Below are 22400 nucleotides of genomic sequence, written 5' to 3'. Positions count from 1 at the left end.
TCTCATACACCTATTTTTCAGTTACTATGATTTTTAACATGCTGGTAGCAAACCAGTATATTTTTTGTAACCGTGTTCCAGTGAATCATCTTATGGGCTTTGTTTCATTTTTTGGGCCAGCAGGGTTGTGCTGATAAGATCGGATTCACCAGTTTTTTCCTATTCAAACCACAGCATTTACGCAGGGAATTGGAGTTGTGGAGGGGCAAACAACCTAATTAGTTTTAAGATTGGATGAAAAGGTTGGCTGTTGGATGGTGAATTCTTTTTCCTGTCTCCCATTCATTCTTTTGGTTTCATCGGTGCTTGCAATTACTTCGTTAGTATCTGCAGGTGCCACAGCAGTTCCATTTTCTTTAAAATGTGCCAAACACACAGTAATTGAAAGATGGAAGACATTCATGACAATAGATGTTTATTTACAGGGGGTGGGTAGGGAGACTATGCTTCAATTTGCTGTCCTGCAACCAAAAGGACTGTTAGTATGGATTCCAAAAGCCAGAAGGGACCACTAAGATCATAGACTCTGACCTCCTGTATAACACAGGCCAGAGATCTTCTCCAAAATAATTCCTAGAGCAAATCTTCTAGAAAAATATCCAGTTTTGATTTTAAAATGGTCAGTGATGGAGAATCCACTACAACCCTTAGTAGATTGTTCCAATATTTAGTTACCAAAAATGTATACTTTGTTTCCACTCTGAATTTCTCTAGCTTCAACTTCCAGCCATTGGGTCATGTTACACTTCTCTGCTAGCCTGATGAACCCATTATTTAAATATTTGTTCCCATCTACATACTTATAGACTAATCACTATAAGGCATGTTTTCTTATACTTTAACCATTCTTGTGGCTCTTTGAACCCTCTCCAATGTATCAACAACCTTCTTGAACTGTGGAATACAGGACACACTGTTCCAGCAGCGGTCGTATCTGTCCAAAATACAGAGGTAAAATAACCTCTCTCCTCCTACTTGAGATTCCCATTTATACTTCACAGCGTTACACTGTTCAGCTGGGTATCCACAACAACCCCCAAGTCTTTTCCAGAGTCGCTGTTTCCCAGGACAGAGTCCCCAGTTCTGTAAGTATGGCCTACGTTCAGCCATTCTTAATATGTATCGTTTGCTTGTGCCCAGTTTACCAAGTGATCCAAATCGCTCTGAATCCATGACCTGTACTCTTCATTATTTAACCCTCCCCCACTTTTTGCATCATCTGCAAAACTTTATCAGTGATAAGATTGTTTTTCTTCCAGGTCATATAATATTTTTTATCAACTATAGGGCCAAGAAATGATCCCTGCTGAATCCAACTGGAAATACACCCACTCAATGACCATTCTCCATTTACAATTACATATTGAGACCTATCAGTTAACTAGTTTTTAATCCATTGAATGTGTACCATGTTAATTTTATATCGTTCTAGGTTTTTTTAATCAAACAGTTATGTGGTACCAAGTCAAAAGACTTAAAGGTAATAGTGTTGATGTAATAGACTTCTATAATAACCAAACTTGTAATCTCATTTTAAAAAAAATGACATTAGTTTGACAGGATTTATTTTCCACAAATCCATGTTGATTTGAAATAAATACACTACCTTCCTTTAACTCTTTCTTAATTGAATGTCGCATATCAGCTGCTCCACTGTGTTGGAATCCAGGATCTTCCCTGGTGCTTTAAGACGCATTAAGAATAAACATTAACGGTCCCGTCAGCTCCTCATCCAGCTCTTTTAGAACTCTTGGATGCAAGTTATCTGGACCTACTGATTTTAAAATGTCTGTGGAAGGGAAAGAGTATCATCATCACCATCTGATGAAACAATATCATCTGTTTTCCCCCAACTACAGAACAGAAATATTTGTTGAACACTACCTTGTTATTGATAACCTTGCTTTCAAATTCTAATTCACATGCTAGAGTTATGGCAGAGACTAACAATATGTCCCTTTCATTCATCCAGTCCATGATTACCTGGAATTGGAAGAAAAGGAGACAAAACATTGAAAGTATGGAAAGCACAGGGATCCTTGATGTATGTAGGCTGGTAGCATCTTGTGGTGAAGATGATTCTTGGGAATCTGAGCACTCTTTGAAGAGAGGGTACTAACTGACTAACCTAGAATTCCTAAGACTCCAGGACTATCATCATATCCTGCATTTTATAGATGGGTCAGTTGAGGTTACAAAGGCTTGAAATGACTTCAGGCTCACACAGTATAGAAGGGCCAAAACTGGATGAAAACCCAGAACTGATGAATCCCTCCCCTCCTGCAACCTCAGTCCTTCTGCACATACACTAGTCATTACATCACTCTTTCTCACCGAGATGCCTCCTGTGAAGAGGGCTAGCTCTGCCTTCCTCTGATTTAAATAGTAAAGGGGGTTAACAATGGGGGGAGCATTTCTAGACTTCATAAAGTGGAAACTACAAACCTTAGCAGACTTGCAAAGGCACATGAACACGAGGAGACCAAAAATAATTAATCCCCATAGGTATGTTCCCTCTTACGAGTAAAACCTTAGGAATGTGTGTATTGGGAAGCTCAAAGCACTTATAGGTATGTATATAAACCCCATCTTTTCCAAAGGCTCTCTGAAGAAAGGGGAGAGATCTTTTCAGGCTGTTCATATGTAAAGACTTGGTTTTTACAAAGGCTTAAATGTACACTGGTTAATAATCCCCTCAAGCATTCTGTGGCAGTAAACAAGGAGCTAAATCAGGCCTTTGAATGCTCACAATGGAATACAAATTCCAGAGCACAGAATAAAATTTTTTAAAAAATAGTTTTCAGGAAGAGCGATGAACTCAAGCTGAAATGTTTCATGCTAGACCCAAATGGCCCCAGAGTTCGGGGGTGAGCTGCAGTTCTGGCTCAGGACTTTCTGTTGGATTCCTACGTGATTTCTGGATTTAAACACCCAGAATGGGGTGGCTTAGCACCAAGCAAAATCTTGAGCCCCTTGAAAAATCAAGTTTTGAACCTACAAAAGAAAATACAGCCCCTGCGCTGTTGCTTTGAACTGCAAACATACTTGTGGCCGGGGCTGACTCTGTCTGCTGCCAGAACTTCGAAGCAGCTGCAGAAAATATCCCCCTTCACCTGGGAGAAAAGGAAGGAAGCAATACTGCTTGACAAACTTAGTACCTAGGAACTGCCATATCGAGTCAGACCAGGAGACCATCTCATCCAGGAGCCGGTCTCTGACCATTACTAGGTGTCTTAGACTTAGAGGACTGTCCAATACAGGGTTTCTTGCATATTGTAAAGCTTCCTACTTTTTTTGTATGCTAATGTCACTGTTGATCATCTAATCAGTAACAGAAATGCTTCATCCTTTTTTGGTTCTCCCAGAGCTCATGGTCCCCACTATATCTTGTGACTGGTTAATTGAAGCTTGTGTAAAAAACATCTTGTGTTATCTTTCAAGATCATTGGGTGTCCCTTAGCTCATGCCTAAGGGGGGAGAATATGGGAACAGCCTACCCACCTTTGCTCTACTGTTCCTTATTTTTACATAGTGCTATTCAGCTCAAAGGGGGAAACAATAGAGGTAAGTTTTGGCCTGATTCCTTCCTCTAGGATGCCGAGTTGAACTGTGTTTGTGGTTACTTGTAAAAGAACAGTAAATACAGTTGTTGTAAATGTTTATAATCCTCCTCCCACTTGCAGAGTATCGATTCTAGTATAGCAGTGTGTGACTTCCCTCCTTTGGCTCCGGAGTGAAGACCTTGCAGAGGTGATCTGAGAAGCACCTCCTACTGCTAAGGACAGTAAATGACCAAGTGCCAATTCTTTTGTCACTTTCATTGGTTTCTAAGACGTTCTCAGTGCCCAGTGTTAATGCTGGTACCTTCACCTTCCAAGAGATTCCCAGACTGGCATTTTGGTTGGGAAATACCCACTTTCCTCCCTAGAAGACCAGTGCAAGAATCCAACCCTTGCTTTTGGTTGCCCTTCTAAAAACACCAACATTTGTACATTAAGCTTCAATAATGCTGTAACTCTGGCTATTGAAACAACTTGCTATTTGTGACCAAAAGTGCTATATCCCTAAAGCAGGGAAGCGATCTCCTGTGTTGGTAACTCATTAGCTTGTGCAGTTCTGTCAGGGGCTTTATGGGATGCCACTAATGAGAGAGATCTGCCTCCCCAGCTACCCTCCAAAACAAGGTTCAATAGCAGTTTAAAGAATCTGACATCATCAACCTTTTTGCTTCAGATAAATGCCCTGAATTAAATCCAAAAGGGACTCCCTTGTTTGAGTTTCCTTTCAGCTTAAATATCAATATTTTTATGGCATTTAAGCAGATCACAAAATGTTCTTACCTGGATTTTGTCAAAATCACCATTCTGTTTCACACTATGCAGCCTCAAACACCAGCGGTGCTGAAGAAATTAAGAAGGGTTTTACATTTATGTGCAATCCTATACCTACACTTGTGAATGTATATTTCAAATCATGGGGCCACTGCTATCCCCTCTGCACTTGACAGAGGTCTGTCTGCCCCTGTGGAAGAGGCCTCTAGAATTTAATAAAGATGAAACCAAGAGTGTACTACAGACATTCTCTGTGAAATGTCATGGACTTTTTATGTAATAAAATATTTTTGTAGATATTTAGGAACATCCTATAAAATTCTAGAGCAGGGATATAATTCTATATTCAGTTCTACTGGATGGTTCCAAACACGCACTCAAACATTATGTTCATTGCATTCTGTAGGACTTTTCCAGATGGGCAGGTTCTGAGAAAAGGTGGCTGCAGAGTGCTGAGAAATCCAACACCACAAGAGCTTGGATCAGTCTGCCCTAGTGAGAGATTGTATTGTAGGAATAGGATTTTTGCCCTCAAGAATGTGATTTCTATATAATACAATCACTACTGCCCTCAAGGGAGGAGGAAAATCCTCTAGGGAAGAGAGTAGGACAGTTTCTCTTCTCTCTCCTTTGATATTTTCTTGGCAGAAACCATACCTGCTCTCGAAGTAAAAATGACTGGTCTAAGGTGATTGCCTCAAGCAGAGTCTGTACTGCTGATAAGAGGCTGCCATGAAGTTGCCTTCTGCTAGATCAAAGTCACAGGCCGCTCACCCTTCAAGGCCTTACCAGAGCTCACCCTACTTACCTCTCACTTCCTCCCAGTCCTTCCTGTTAACTGTCCCAGTCAGGCCAGGTCTTGCAAGTCTCTGAACTCCCGACAAAGTCAACTGGAGTTGAAGGTGTCTAGGACTTCACGGAACTGGGCCCATTGTTTCCTTTTCCCACTTTAAGCACTGCATCATACCGGAACAATCGTCTCTGCTTCTAAAGTGTTCCATACTGCTACTTTGTACATCTGTAAAGCAATAAGAATTTCTTGGATGAAAGCTGCCACTGAAGAGAGCACTCTCTCCGTGGTAGGTATTACAGGACAGTTCAGATTTTACAAAGGTCTTGGAGAGGACACTAGAAACCACTGTAAAATTAGGGGGTTGTGTAAATAGGAACATAGGCCCTGCAGAATTTAGAAGTTCCACAGGAGCTTATCTGCCATTAGTCTAGCTTCATGCAGTAGACTGAGCCATTTTGGATAAAATAGAAGTTAACCTCAGTCGACTCATTTTAGCAATCTTTACAAATGGGGGTGCAGGTAAAGTCACTCATCCACAGTGCGACTGATGTTCTCACAAAGTAGAAAAGCACAGGAATCAAATACAAGGTAACCCTGTATAGAGGCAGCTAGGCAAAGATTGCACAGTTCTGTAAGATTACCTACAAACATGGTCTGGCCTCATTAAAGTAAGTCACTGAACAGGCTGTTGACCGCAACTGTCCGAAATGCTATTTCACAAAACTGTAGGACCTTTAGCTTTCAACCAGTGGTCTACAGACCCCTGGTGGGGGCCACAGACTAGGTTTAAGATTTCCAAACAGGTCTGCATCTCCATTTGTTAGGTGTACGCAAAGGACAAAAAGATTGAAAACTACTGTTGTGGGACAGTTGGTGTGGGAGAGGTGGCTTCCATTGTAATTTTCCAACATCCTAATAGACACACAGTTAACTAATAACCCCCTTCCTTGCACAGGAAAAACGGGGACTCACAGATGTAGGGCTGGAGGGGACCTTGAGGTTACATCTGCCCCATGCTGAGACACGACGAAGTATACCTAGACCATCCCTGCCAGCTGTTTGTCTAACCCATTCTTAAAAACCACCAGTGACAGAGATTCCACAACCTCCCTAGGTAACCTGTTCGAGTGCTTACCTAAACTATCCTTACAGTCAGAAAGCTTTTCCTAATAGGGGAAGGTGATTATCATTTATGAGAGTGCACTGGTTTGTTAACAGTTTCATTCCCAAGCCTTGCTGAATAATTAATAGTAGAAAGTGCCACACCAAATTCATATCTGTCATTCTGCCCACATATGCGTTAAATTGGATTAGTGTGTGGTACTTGTTAAATGACTGTGGAGGCGTTTGTCTGAGGTATCCGCTAAACTGTAAAACCATGAACAGTCACTGTGCAAGGAACGTGTGTGTGTGTGTGTGTGTGTGTGTGTGTGTGTGTGTGTAAAAGGGGTCCCAAAAAGTCACATTAATATACATAGTCTCATTAAAATCTCTAGCCACTGGTACGTTATTCAAATGTACTTACTGAAGCTTAACACACAGTCATTTAGTAATAGCACTTACTTTGCATGATCACTCTTGTGCTAAAACATCTCCATGAAGATCTAATGTAAAAGAGAAAATAAGATTAGAAAACTATTGATATATTTAAAAACAAAACACAACTCATCACTCCAGTTCTCCTCCAGCTAGCTAGACCTTTTCACTCAGATTGCTACACTCAGCTCCCCAGTCCAACTAAATACCTTTGAAGTTACTTTAACCAGAACATCAAGAAAGATTTCAAAAGCTTTAAGGTCTTTTTCATTTTGGTTTTAAGTAGTGAGCCAAGGAACACGATACATTGTAAAATGCTGTTAGTGATGGCATCCAAACTGGCACCTTGGCTCTAAACCCTTTTGGGCTCAAGCAACTTCAAGTATGTCTACACAGCAAAGAATAATTTGCGACCGGCCCAGGCTCGTGGGGTTGTTTCATTGTGGTGTAGACTTCCAGGCTCGGGCTGGAGCCTGAGCACTGGGACGCTCCCATTTCCCAGAGTCCTGGAGCCCAGGCTCTAGCCTAGGCCCAAGTTGGCTGGCACAGGCCAGTCACGGGTGTCTAGTTTCTGTGTAGACCTACCTTATATTCAGATTTGGGCTCAAAACCCATCTTTCTACTGGCACAGAAGAGGAGCCTTGGATCCAACCCCTCACCTAACTTGAGGAGAATTTGGATCAAATATCTAAAGTGTCCTAGTTCACGTGTGTTTCTAATTAATTTATTACATACATACATAGACATAGACACACACAGACACACTTATTTTTATGCCCACAGATTTAATGCTGGTGAAAGATTAACGTCCCTGAGAATGAAATCTATTTCTCTACAGAATGGGTACAGCAAACGCAACGTGAGTGCAAGGCTGCCCCACCAACCTGACCTAGAGAGACCCGCAGTGAGGGTTGAGAGGGCAACCCATTCTCCTGCAGGCCCCGCTGAGACCGCCAAAGGGGAGGCTTCCAGTTACCTTGGTAGCTATAGTGACGTGGATGCCTGTTCATTAGGAACTGGATGGCAAGCGCCAGCTTCAGCAAGTCCACAGATCCCCAACGGCAATAACTGCCAGCCTGCGCTGGAGTTGCACGGGCAGCTCAAAGGTGAGAGGCTCCGTCTCCTGTTACCAGGTGGTCTCCCAAACGCAGACGGTGGCGGTCAGTGCTGAAAGTCTGAGAACATCTCACTTCAAAGCAAAGAACTCACACGTAGGTTGCTTGGAGAAGATAGCTGCATTCTACCTGATCTGTTAGCAGTAGGCAGATGGGGGTATGGGCATTAATACTGTCTCCTCTCTGTGGTAGGCACGTATTCAGAAACATCTATGCTTTAGCAGTGTGTCCCGTGCACACTTTCCTCCCTCTCTTGTGGCTCAGATGTTAAATGGTGCTTACTGCATTCTTGACCTCAGCCATCAGAAAAGCATACTTCATTAAGCCTGCTTGTAGAAATTGTTTGGCTCGCCCACTGCTAAACGGCACCCAGGAATAATCTTATCCATGGAAACCGAATTTAAACAGCAGCCTCTTTTAGTCTGACCCTATTGACCCAACCTCCTGCAGTGACCTTTGATCCCGGGCCGGTACATATAAGAAGTTGTCCACTTAAAAGCTCTAAAATTTGTAAAATGCTTCAAACCCTATTTGTCTATTATGGGAGAATGGGCCTAAACTGTATTTTTGAACCTTTAAGGGCTGGAAGTCTGTTTACTAGTGAAGTACAAGTCTCTGTAGCACATGGTAAAAATACCTAGCAAAAAGTAGGGCTATTGACGAGGCTGTTACATCAGACATCATATTACATGAGGTAAGTTTCTTTTATTCAGAACACAGGTCTCCTGCTGCTAGTATGCCTGAAAACAAGTACAAGGGCTTAAGCACCCTGCTGTATCAAACTCCCCTCTCCTGCTGTGCTTGTCTTTCGGCTGGATTACCAAAGGGAGGCTACAGAAAGATGCTGTTTCTTAACCCAGAAGTCTCAGTGTGCATTCAAAGATTATACAAGTGTAGAGCCGTGCAAAGTGTTACAGATTTGGTTTACAGCTGCTAGGTAGGCCCCAGCTAATCCCCTGCATCCAGACTTGTTGAGCTCTGCATCTGGTGCAATGTCTACAATGGGCAGAACCCAATCCCCGGGTCTGTTAGGCTGGGGCTGCTGTAAAATGCAGAAGCTATGTGAAGTGAAGCAGGGACGGGGAATGGAATATAATAAGACTCCTTACGTAGCCAGCTGATCCATTGCCAGTTTTTCCATTGGACTGCTTTAATATGAAAGGGATGCAAAATTCACTCCAGTCATCTGCAGAGAAATCTGAGTTTATAGTCAAGTGGAGCCTTTGTTGTTGGGGTCCCTCTGTTGGCAAGAGCCAATAATGCTGGCTACACGCCCAGCCCCGCCCCTCATTTCTTTGGTACTACATTTGAGTTGAGACTGAGGTGGTTGTTCATGACTTCTCTGTGCCTCACTTTACCCAGCGGTAACTACATCATTATTCTAGTATCAGCCAAATGAAGGAGTCTGTTTAAGGTCTTCTTCTGAAGTGCAGAGTGAGGGTATTCTGCCTTCCTTTGGAAAAACTGGAGGGAGGGCCATGTTTGAGAGAGGATGTGGAAATAACTGGTTTGTTTGATTAGGCCAACTTGTTAACAGGTTCCTCAGCTCCAATCCTGCAAGCCCTCTACTCTGCTCTCCCCTTCAACTTCCAATCCGCGGTGCGTGGGAGACTTCTGCAATCAGGTGGTTCTTGAGCAAACTTTGTTTCCAGTCAGAATAGAGCAATGGCAAACCAGAAAGGCGATAACTGTGTAGAACCTTTCATCTGAGGATTGCAAAGTGCTCTACAACATGAATTATTGCCCTGAAAGGATAGAGAAGCCGTCTTACCTCCAATTTGCAGATGGGGAAATGAACTTGCCCAAGGTCACACAGTGAGCTAGTGGTAGAACTGGAGGCAGAATCCATGATTAAGATTTTCCAGCAGTGACTAGTGATTTATGGGGTACTCAACTGGGGAAACACCTGAAGGGGGCCTGGCATTCGGAAGGTGGCAGCTCAGCAAGTTAGGCCTCCAAAATCAATACTCACTTGAGAATATTGGCCAAGACATCGGGATGCAGAGTCATGCCACTCCAATCTGAATGAAATAGAACCTGCTTTAAGTTCCTGGGGACTCCTCAGAATTGAAAGGAAAAGCAAGGAAGCTGGGAAGACAACAGCAACAAATTTTGTTTTTGTTGCTTCCATAAACCAGGTCTATAAGACCGACTCATCTGAAAATAGATTGGGGGGGTCTGGTACAGTACATGATAATTAGGTCCCGGGGAAGCCAAGGCCCTAAGCAATTTGTGGGCCAAGGAATGTTTGCCTCTTGCACTGCAGTGAAATGAGCCATAAGCACCCCCTGGAAACCTGTTCAATTTTGGTATGTCTACATTGCAATGAGATGCCCACAGAGAGCCCTGATGAGTCCAAAAGGGAGACATAATGTGCTGACCACTGGCTTCCCCCAACCTTTCCCCACCAATAGATGTTGGTGTCACTTCTAGCCTATTTGCCCCTTTCCTCTATTCAGCCGTAAGGCCCTGCCTACCAGGGTGGATAAAAATCAATGAGAAAAAAACATTTTTAAAAAAAAAAAATCATTTTTTTTATAAAATGCTTTTTGAGGAAAAGAACTTAGCTTTAGATATTTCATCAGGGAATAGAGATTATAAATTCTATAGTATGAAACAATATATTCATGTCATGTTTAAGGAAAGTTTTGTAAATGAGTTCCAATAGTTCATGGATTGGGGACCCAATCTTATGGGGTTACAGGGGCTTCTGTATAGATTATTTAGGTTAATCTTTCTATCTACCCACTGGGACTCAGTGCTCAGTCTAGAAGATACCATCAGAGATGCTTAGTTTTGCAGTTCTCAAACTGTGGATGTGTGTCTCCAGAGGTAACATGCTTGTTAACAGCAAAAATGTTTTTAAATAAATATCTATATAGAGGTGAGAAATGACAGACCTCAACTCTGTTGTCCCTCTGCAATTTTGTGTACACAGCGTCAACCCCTTACCTCTCTCTAAAAGTGCAAAGTTTCAAAGGGTGGAATAGACCTGGACAAGGAGAAGTCTGGAGCTAAATGTGAGAAGCGAAGGACATATGATTATTTTGTTAAAATATTTCATGTTTGCTGTTGAAGAAAAAAATCCAGAATACTTAACATTGTTTTAGTTAAATAAAACAATTTAAATGTCTGTCTGGTGATGTTCTCCTCCTAATTCATCATGGCAAGAAAATCCTCCAAATATTAATGATTAACCTGTTGAATTGGAGATATTTGTGAAGTCATTGGGAGATGAACTATCTGCTTCAATTACCTTTGGTAAATGAACTAACCAAACAAACATTCATTTTCTGATATAGCTGTAAAACTAACCTGAAAAGTTTTCAAAATAAATCACTGTTTAAAAATGTATAATGTGTACCTTCTAAAAATGAAACCTACATCTATCTCTGAGTTGTGAAAAATATGTATTAAGGTTATAACAACCAACAAGAATGCACTTTTATATAGAAAACCATGATTAAATAGAGTCTTCCTGACTAGTGATTTAAATCAAATCCATCCTGCTACACTACAGAAATAACCATGTTGTAAACATGTCTCTGTGGACAGAATTAATAACTCTGTTAGGGAACAATGCTTTAACTTAGGTAACTAACACAGTTAATATTTATTCTGACCATGCACGGAAGGGAAAAACAAGTTTAACATGGTTATCTGTGTAGAGGAGACAGGCCTTTAACCTCCAGTTTGCTCTCAGTGACTATTGAAGTGCTGTGTCTTACTCTAACCTTCTCTCTATCCATACTATTCACAGCTGCTACTGCAAAATGATGTTTCCCCTTCCGCCCTCCTCCTCCTCGCTAGGCAGCCCAATGCTTCCTCATCTGTCAGGTGTGGCTCACTTCCTCTGCAAGATGAGTCTTTTGAAAAGCATCTGAATTTAGTTCTTAGCCCGTTCCCAGAGCCCAGAATTACTGGTCAGATTCAACCCAAGTGGTTGCTACCTCCAGTTTTAAAGGAAACTTGATGCACTGAGAGTCTGGTGTGAAGACAAACACCTCTCCCCATCCCAGCTTCCCCTTATTTAAGTTGAGCTCCCCCCACATCCCCCAACCGCACTTTCACAAATCATGTCAAAAACCCACATATTTAAATGGAATTTAAAGACAGCCTGAGTTTCATCTTTTCCCCTCATTCTACAGATGTGCTGCTCTGTTCCCAGTCAGAGAGATTCAGAAAGAGCTGCAGGATGTCTTAGAGAGAGACTTCAGAGGCAAGGGGAAGCCTTTGTGATAAATGCCCCAGGGCCATTTGAAAGCAGTTGCCTGAACTTCTTGACCCAGCAGGATTGAGTAGGTGGAGTGGGTGGGAGACTAGTTATGTAGGCTACCTGAGTGCCCCTGAATTTCACTGAACTGACACGGTTAGATTTGGAGGTCGGCAACATTCAGCCAGGCCATCTCCTCAGCTAAGCAGGGTTAGGTCAACCTTTTTTAGTGACATCCCACCAAACGGCATCCTCCGTGTGCCATGACCTCGCATGTGTAATGTATCCAGGGTCATGCTGTGCGGAGAGCACCATTTTGTTCTACATGTTTGGGAGCGGATGGAATCATCCCACGGCCTGGATCCAGCCCCCAGGCTGCCAGTTAGTCCACTTTTTTTGTAAATTTTGAAGCAATGTCATGTGTGCGTTGCCTAAATAGGTGGGACGCCACTGGGTACCTTTGATCTGCTAGATTGAAGAGTCCATTATCAACTACTGGTTCCCTGTGTAGCTACTTTGATTAAGTCACTATTTAATCTTCTCTTTATTAAACTAAATACATGAAGCTCCCTGAGCCTATCACTATAAGGCATGTTCTCTAATCCTTTCATGGTTCTTATGGCTTTCTTTGAACGCTCTCCAATTTATCATGAATTTTGGGCACCAGAACTGGGCACAGTACTCCAGTAGCAGTTGCTTCAGTGTCAAATGCAGAGGTATTATAACCTCCGCTCTCCCACTCAATATTCCCCGGCTATACAACCTGGCCTTTCTAGCCAGTGTCGCACCTGGAGCTCATGTTCAGCTGAGGATTCCCCAAGTCCCTTTCAGAGTCACTGCTTCCTAGGAATAGAGGCCCCCATCCTAAGTGTGGCTGATGTTTTCCATTCCCAGATGTACGACTTTAAATTTGTTTGTATGAAAGCAGTGCAACATTAGCCAGGTGTGTGTTCTCTGGCGATGGATAAGGAAGGGAGATGGTGCTCACAAAGCCACCTTTAACCTAATGAGATTCTAGAAAAGGTCAGAGTCAGCAGCTGGCCCTTGTGTGGGAATAATCGTCGTCAATATAAAATATCTGAAATTGAGCCATCAGCCAGTTCACTGTGAAATAGTCACTTGAACCCATGATAAACGTAAGAGCTATAGAATGAACAATGGCTACAACACTGAACATGGAGGTTAGTAGTAAAGGTTGCACTTGTATAGTGCTTTTCAGCCAAGGCTCCCAAAACACTTCACAGACATTTAGGACGACTCCCAGCACCCTTGGGGAGGTAGGTGAAACGTACTATCCCATTTTACAGATGGGAAATGGGAGCACAGAGAGGTTAGTGACTTGCCAGGTTGCATGGCAGGTCAGCAGCAGAGTTAAGAATACTAGGGCTCTGAGCACCATGCTTTTGCTACTAGACCACACTCACCCCTTTCTAAACAGGTGATGTGAATATTCGGTCTTCCTCTCAGGGTGACATATAATTATTCAGACCCACAGACTTTAAGGTCAGAAGGGACCATCATGATCATCTCCTGCACATTGCAGGCCACAGAACCTCACCCACCCACTCCTGTAATAGACCCCTAAGCTGTGGCTGAGTTACTGAAGTCCTCAAATCATGGTTTAAAGACTTCAAGTTACAGAGACTCAACCATTCACACTAGTTTAAACCAACATGTGACCCATGCTGCAGAGGAAGGTGAAAACTCCCAGGTCTCTGCTAATGGGACCCAGTGGGAAAATTCCTTCCCAACCCCAAATATTGTGATCAGTTAGACCCTGAGCATGTGGGCAAGACCCACCAGCCAGACACCTGGGAAAGAATTCTCTGTAGTAACTCAGAGCTCTCCCCATCTAGTGTCACATCACCGGCCGTTGGAGGTATTTGCTGCTAGCAGTTGCCGGTCAGCCACATGCCCATTGTAGGCCATCTCATCCCATCATCCCCGTCATAAACTTTTCAAGCACAATCTTGAAGCCAGTGAGGTTTTTTGCCCCCACTGCTCCCCTTGGATGTTTGAACTCCCATTGACTTCCGTGGGAACAGAGTTAGGGAGTTACACAAGGGCTGAGTTGAACCAATGAAGAGGCAAACTCACGATTCCAGGGAGGTTTGATATTCAAAGCCTGAGTATAGGCCATCAGACCATCACTTGTGGATAATAATAAAGCTTTAGAAATCAGTTTGTGTAACTAACAGATTGCATTATTAGTCTATTGTAGCAGCTCACGCTGAAGAGCCCAGACTCTATGGTCTACATGTCCAGGTGATGCATTTGCTGGGAAGGCCTTCAATTTCACAGCCAAGCTTGGGTGAGATTCTGTTGTTTAGTTCACAGTGCGACAGACAAACATGCTCTCTCAGAGCAGATAGGTTGAATTGGCCCACGCAGATCCACAAAAGACAAAATGTTTTAATTCTCCTGTGCTGTCAGGTATTCCCCTAGCAAGCAGTATTACAGGAGATGACTAATCCAAGGCAGCCAAGTAATAAGAGGCTATTCCACTGCATAATTTCCTTTGCAGAGTTGTTACCAAAATCTCAGCTGACCTGGTGAGGTTGTGTGACATCAACCAGCTCCCTTCCAGGATCAGCTGTGGCATTCAGATGTTTGAAGTTGTAATACTCAGGTGTTTTAAGTACAAATAGAAACTGAAAATATTATGCTCTTCCAATATTTAGCCAAGCCTCTGAATGGAAGTTGGCTTTAATCTCTCTCCCTATCAATTTTTACTTCTTCCTTGTAACAAACATTTTAAAGGAACAATGAGAAAAAAAAAATACCTGTAGACTCTAGGAGACAATTCAGCATTGCCAAGGAAGGGGGAACCTATTAGATCGGACTTCTCGGACCAGTCTGTCAGATGTTTCTTTTCTAAAGTGGAACTCATTGCTTTTCCTGTGTGCCTCCCACCGTGTGCACACACACACACACACACACACACACACACACACACACACCCCCCTCTATCTAGCTTAGTGGTTGGTGGGTGGGTGTGTTCCCAGCCAGATGGTTAGCCTGCCACAGATCTATGCTCTACATGTTTAGTGAGAAAGATGGCTCAGGGATTAATGGGATTTAGCATCCCTCTCTTCCAAACTGGTAGTTCGAGCCCAGGGCATTGGTGATGTAAAGTCATCACTAACAATGGATAAAAATCACACACACGCCCCGGACGCGAGGATACTTTCTGCACCTTTGGAGGAGTCCCTATCCCTCTCTCTCCCCACAATAGAATCAGACTCTCCAATTACTTGAGGTGAGGGATAGTGTAGTGGCCTGCTAGACACGGGGACCTGAAAGCACTTATTCCTTGTGAACGGGATTTTCAAAGGAGCAGCCTATAACTCTTATAGGCATGTTGAAAATCACAACCTAACGGGGTAGTACAGTGGTAACTAAACATCAGTGATTATTTACCTATACAATTGGGCAAGGCTGTCAGATTTTAGTTAGGCAGGTAAAGGAGCTCTGCTCCAGGAGCGAGCGAGCGAGCGGCTGTGAATAATGCATTACAGGCGTTTAGAGGTACCTTTTCAAACCATCCGACGCTCAGCTTCCCTTTTTTGCACTGCAAAATGAATTGCAGATGCAAGTCCCGAGGACTTACCCCTCTGACTACCCCGTGTGGTAGGTGGTGTTATGTTGCGAATAGTGGCAGCAGTGGACACTCCTACGTAGCCATGTATAACGCACTAATCGCTGTGGTATCAGAGTGCCGTGAGAAGTACAACTTCATTACTGCTTGGGGCCTCTGTGACAGACTGACAACTGCCAGAGCCCATGTTAGAGTGGGGGTTAACTCTGATAAGTGCTTAGCATGAGTGTAGGTTCTTTTTGTGTGTTTTTTCACTGCAGTGCTATTTACCATAAAAATAAAATAGGTTTGCATAGGAAGTGCTGTGTGTGTGGTACCTTATATCTGTAGCAATTACACTGTTAATGGTCTCTGAAGAGAGAGCCTGCCAGCAAGTGTCCTTGGTCAGCCTGCCTGTGCTGAGACTAAACACAGTGAGCACTGTGCGCCTGGAAATACCCCAGTCAGAAGGGGGAGACGTGGGTCTCTACCCAAAAAGGGCAATGGCTGGGGAGCTGGAAGCCGAAGAGGGGGTGTCATAAATATAAAGGGAAGGGTAAACACCTTCAAATCCCTCTTGGCCATGGGAAAAACCCTTTCACCTGTAAAGGGTTAAGAAGCTAGGATAACCTTGCTGGCACCTGACCAAAATGACCAATGAGGAGACAAGATACTTTCAAAGCTGGGGGGGAGAGAGAAACAAAGGCTCTCTCTGTCTGTGCGATGCTTTTGCCGGGGACAGAACAGGAATGGAGACTTAGAACTTAGTAAGTAATCTAGCTAGATATGCGTTAGATTCTGTTTTGTTTAAATGGCTGATAAAATAAGCTGTGCGGAATGGAAGGTATATTCTTGTTTTTGTGTCTTTTTGTAACTTAAGGTTTTGCCTAGAGGGATTCTCTATATTTTGAATCTGATTACCCTGTAAGGTATTTACCATCCTGATTTTACAGAGGTGATTCTTTTACTTTTTCTTCTATTAAAATTCTTCTTTTAAGAACCTGATTGGTTTTTCCTTGTTCTTAAGATCCAAGGGTTTGGGTCTGTGTTCACCTATCCAAATTGGTGAGGATTTTTATCAAGCCTTCCCCAGGAAAGGGGGTGTAGGGTTTGGGGAGGATTTTGGGGGTGCCCTTGATGGACTGCTGAGGCGGAAATAGAGGTGTTGTTGCTCTGAAATGTGACAGCATCTACAACATGGAAGTATTTCTGTGGACCACTTAGGCACGCTGTGCATGACAGAGAGCCCGTAAGTCTCATGCCACAATAGACAGGTTGTGGCATGGTCTGGACAGTTTGTTCCAAACATACACATACTGCTAAACCACACAGAGCTCCACTGTTGACTTGAATCAGCTGCCTTCATACCTTGAATCAAAATTACAACCTACTGAATCAGATATCTCTCCTACTAAACCCCCCCCGCTCTATTAAGTTTCTGGCCCGACTCGTTCAAGCCGATCATCCATTTCAAGAAGTGTTCTTAGAACAGAGTGTAATCACTGACCATGATAAATTAAATCATAGACTGAAACCCTCAGGCTTGAAACCAACCAGATCAGCTTTGTGAGAATTGCTTTCTGTGTGGCATAACACAGAGCTGAGCATGGCAAGTGCTAACTCTAGGGGACAGATTGTCTTGCAAGGTCGCCAATGTGACCAGAGCAGTAAGCGTAAATTATTAAAAATAAATATAGCACAGGCTGTGTCTGCAAGAGAGTATAATATTTTGTATTTACTATACACAGCCCCTTTCTTCAGAGGATCTCCAAGTTTTCCTGACCTACTACAACAGGGAGGGAAGCAGTATTAAAACCTGGGCAGTTAGACCAGAGACTGGTAATGGGACCTGTCAAGAGATGCATTTCTAATGTGCCCATCACTGGTGCAGATGAAGATACCGAACCTTTCGCCTCTAGTCTGAATCCTGATTGGGTCAGTATAGACCCTCTCATGACTGTGCGGGTGGCATACGTGAGGCAAGTTGGATGGTTTCAGTCAAGTTTCCACCTCAACAGGTGTCCCATAACTGGCACAGTCAGAGAAGCCAAAATTACAATGGGACATGGAGACTGAACTGCCCTCTCTTCGAGGAGCAATGAGGTTGACAGGCAAAGCTGCATGAGGAAAGCTTGGACTTGGTCTGACAACAGGGTTCAACCACCCAGCACCCTTATGACAGCAATTAAAATCCACACTTTAAAAAGTAGCTCAGCAGACACAAACCCACCATTATAGTAGGAAAATGTACTCAAGCATGCGAGCACAATGGCTGTAGCCCACAGAGGATACGTCCTAGGACTGAATGCAGCCAACTAAAGTTCGCCTTGGGCTCTGCGTTTTAAAAGCAGTAGGTTCTGGGTTGTAGCGATAAACTGATGGCTGTCGTGTATAAAACCAGTACCTGTGATGTCTTACAGTATTGCTTTCAGAACAGCAAATTTACATTAGAAATGGTGAAAAGCAGAGGGTGGTTAAAAGGACAAATAAGAGAATAAAAAAAAAAAAAGTGCCACACACAGGAGACAACTGTCCATTTGATACCTTTCATGTGCATCGAATTCACTAAAAATGAGACCACAGTTAACTTCTGTACCCTGAAGGAGGAATGTATTATTACAAAGATACTACTTATGCACAGCATGGTCTGGATAAATCCTCTACACCGGCCTGCACTTTTCTCGCATCAGAATATAGTTTCATTCTAATCTTTGTAATGACACATTCTCAAGTGCTTTCCATAAGGAGATGGAAAAGATGCTACCAGTCACCTTCTCATTATCCGGAGTTCGAGTTAATGATCGTTAGCCTTCTCCCTCTGCACAGCTTCCAGGACCTCTGCTTAGTGTCAGAGAAAAAAGAGTCAAAGCAAAAACACTTAGCAGTTTGTGCTGCTGTGTCTGGTGTGAAAGTGTTGCAGGCTTTTACCGTTACAGCCCACTGTGTGTGTGATCAGCAGTCCAATGCCTTGTGTCTCATTCTCGGCTGAGGAGAAGCAGCATCAAGCAAATCTTTTACAGTGACAAGTTGCAGACTGCCATTCTGCCTCCACGCTGCATTTTCCATGCACGACACTGTTCTTCTCCAGACAGCGTGCGTGGGTGTGCACACGTCGCCATGCTAACCGTCACTTAAATGACTAAGTGGTGGCATGAATTGCAAACAGCATGATGTCTCGGTTTCACACGGCACTGGAGGACACCACTATTCTCTACTCCTATCTGTTACATTATTGCATACAGCCTCGTCTGCGTCAGGGCTGCTCAAGTGTGTGATCTTATTCTTCTGTGCTGCAGCCTACAGAGCAGGGGTTCTTAATTGATTGACCATTGTGGGCCGCATCCACACAATGCATATACTGCCTGTATGGCCCTGAGGCGGTCACATGGACCGCAGCTGTGTGCTGATTGGGCTGCGGGTTGAGAACCACCGCTACAGTGGCTGAGCCATAACACAGCCATAACACGGCAGCGCTGTGACGTGGGCCGTGGAGACACGCTTTATCGCCGGGGGAGAGCTCTCCTGGTGATTTAAAATAAACAAAACAAAACCACCCACCTTGAGGTGGTAGCTGGTCCGTGGCTCTAAGTTCCAGCTTTCGCTCTCCTTGTGGTCCAGGGCTGCTAGGCATCCATCCAGAGTAAGAAACAGACCAGCAAAGGAGGACTGAAATGTCACTGTTTTGCCCCTTCAGATCTACTTTAGGAACCTTCATTAGTGCTACATGTCTGGGCTTAGGCCTAATTAAGCTGCTTGCAATGGAGCACACTGCTAGGAGCCAGGAGAAAAGGTCAGGTCGAGTCGAGGGGGCTGCTAATCAAATCGCTGCGTGAAGCAGCACGCAGTTTTCCACAGTCTGCGGAGGCGTCCCAAACTGCTGAGCTCTGGTTCTTCGTTAAAGTAAGGAATTGTGCAGACAAGGAGAGAATAGATGAAACCAGCTGGTTTATAGCACACAGCCATCATCCCTTTAGTGGGCAGGAGATTGTGTTCATGGTACACACACACTTCAGAACACTCTCACTGAGGTCACTGACAGCGCCTAAATCCGGAGCGACAGTTGCCTTCAGTGATTTGAAGGGGAGCGTGCTAACTAGACAAATACTGGAGCTTGGCAACTGGTCCATTTCACTTGGCCCGAAGGATAGCAACGCACAAGGGTACTTGCCTTGTTCTAGGGATGCGTAATAGGCGAGTGTCAACAAGCAGCATGGAGCCGAAGAACGAAAAGAGCATTAGGAGAAGGGAAATCCCAAATTTTAATCCTGGCTCTGCCACTGATTTCCTAAATGGCCTTGGACAGTCGCTTTGATTTTATGCTGTGCAGTTTCTCCACTGCTACTGATCTCCTTCAAAAGGGAAGTGGAAGGGATGTGTTTGTACCATGATCCTTCTATGAAAGATGGGCAGACGGACCTTTTATTTGCACCTACTATTATAATCAGCAGATGTAGAGAGAAAGAGTTAGACCTGGTCTATGCAGTTTTTATACTGGTACGGCTCTTGCTTAGTGGGGAGGGAAGAGTGATATACCTGTACAACTCCCACAGCTATAAAAGGTACCTTATACACCTGTAGCTCATTCCCCTTCCTATATAGGAATAAGTTACATGAACAATTAACTTAATACACTTTCAAAGCAGATTATAGACTACATATTAGCCAGTCTGCTTTGAAGAACTGTGTCATGTATGCAGGTCCTTTGAGTGTACCTGAAAGGCAGCACGTCTTAACCCTTGTGTAGACAATCCCTGAGGCACATTTGCACCAGCGTAACTGCGCCCACACTAGGAGTTACACTACTGATCTTTACTGACATAGTTTAAGGGTGTGCCCACACACAAAACATACACTGTTCTTACTGCTTTTGGAAATTCCTCTGGCTCTGCGGTTGCACACGGTTTTGGAAAGAGCTCGACATTAACAGCACTTCCTCAATTGAAGTGGAAGGAGAGATCCTAGGGACCCCAAGATGTAATAACTGTCAATCTTAAAGAGAATGGCAGCACCTCTTAATAAGAGCACAGGACTGTGGGTCAGATCGTGGGTGTTTGGGAAGCATGAGCTGATGGGTGTTTGGTCTCATGCCTCTTTTGACTGCACCAACTACAAACAAGTCCCCATTTTCACTCTCAGTAAGCAAGCAGTGTTGTCATTTCAGATATTCTCTTTTGTATCACGATTAGCTCTGTCGGTAGGGTAGGGGAACTCAGGACAGTGAATGCAGCCTTCTACATCTTCCTTGCTGTTCTCTGTATTGTGACAGGCATCATCCAGGATTAAAATGTTCCTTTTCACTTCTTGGTGTTGAGTTGATATGGTTGAGTTCCCGTGGAAGACAACTTCCAGAAAGTCAATGGCATAAAGGCACATCTAGAATTCTTCCAGTTAGGACTTTTGGGCAGCAATGCCTTTGGGGGTGCACTTCCAAAGGACTATTTACCCAAGTCACAATGAAATGTTTTAATGGAGTTTAGCAAGGGCTGTAGGAGTTTGCATCTTTCTGCTCAGTGAGCTATTGGGGTTCCAACCAACTGATTGGTCAAGTAGCTTTCAGTAATCCCCACTGAGAGACTTTGGTAAGGAACAGACTACACAAAATGTGATGCAGGATGTACATTTTTTCTTAAAGGAGAGAGTTTAATAGGTTCTTCCACACCACCCTAGAAAATCTAGTGTAGTGTTCCCCTGCAAATGCATCATATTGCAAGGGGGCACCCTGGCTTGTGTTGCCAGTGAATGAAACCATTATATTCTTTATCACCAGCAGACCACGTTACCCCAACGTCTCCTTGAGTAGAAAGGCCCGAACTTCTGCAGCTCTCAGTATCACATCCTGGGCCTAGGAAAGTAAAGATAACAGAGATGGGCTCATTTGAACCCATGGTTTTGAGAGAGTAAACGGAACTAGAGCGGATCAGTTACTAATTCTTTTACCAAAGGGGGTTCCAGACTGCCTTTCAGTGTTCAGGGTATGTCTACACGGCCAATAAAAGGTATGTTAGTTTGCTCAAGTTCAGATAACAGTAAGGACACAGCAGCTTCTCCTGAAGGCTCTCTCAAGCGGAGTTCAACAGCTGCTGTATAGTCACTGCTATTTTTAACACGCATTAGATATTGCAAGTTAAGAACACTCTTTTTTGGGGGGGGGCACAGTGTGGACACCTTGAGTCATTGTTCACAGTCTAAAAATGCCAGGGAAAGGGTTTACTTCTCCATTTACACAGCAAGTCATGAACAGAGGCCCTAGGTAAATAAAGAGAAAATGTGAAGCTGGCAACACCGGCAATGTTAATGGTAAATTCAGCAAAACTGTTCTTTAGCTCAGAGTGTGAGGAAAGTCAGAGCCATATGCACAGCGGGCTGATTTGGTATGATCATTGGGGCAGATGTGCCAACTTAATTACCTGTGATTTCTCGAGTGATTAACACTGATAGAACTCCCTCCGTCTCCTAATTCATTAGTGTTAAGGCCTCAGCTACTGATACCCACGGCGGTTAGGTTACCCTAATATAGCTAGATCCTTGCTGCACTTTAAAAGCAATGTTGATCTGTATAACTCCAATCTGGCAGAGATGCTTATCAGCCTCCGCAGGAGCATCATGAGACTAATCTATCTAAAGGTTTTTCTATAGCGTTCATCACCACAGCATTCAAGTCAAAAGATTAATAGTAGTCCTTGTTAGTAAATCACTGGAAGTACTAAATTGGAGTCAGGCATCTAGCTTTTAGGTCTGCCTCTACCATGCCTTTGCTCTGTGCCTCAGTTTCCCCACCTGTAAAACCGAGCAAAGCTTATTCCCTTTGACGAAGGGCTTCGCAATGTATAGATAA

General features: G+C 43.6%; 1 protein-coding gene across 1 annotated transcript in view; it reads left to right on the top strand.

Annotated features, from left to right (window-relative positions):
• The window catches only part of LRRC75A (leucine rich repeat containing 75A), a 195541-nt gene that overhangs the window by 171731 nt on the left and 1410 nt on the right, over positions 1–22400 (top strand). The gene's annotated exons all lie outside the window — the stretch shown is intronic.

This window comes from Eretmochelys imbricata, chromosome 17 (assembly GCF_965152235.1).
Source record: "Eretmochelys imbricata isolate rEreImb1 chromosome 17, rEreImb1.hap1, whole genome shotgun sequence".
Classification (NCBI taxonomy): domain Eukaryota; kingdom Metazoa; phylum Chordata; order Testudines; family Cheloniidae; genus Eretmochelys; species Eretmochelys imbricata.
The sequence above is the reverse complement of the archived record's forward strand: the minus strand, read 5'-3'. Positions and strand labels throughout refer to the sequence as shown.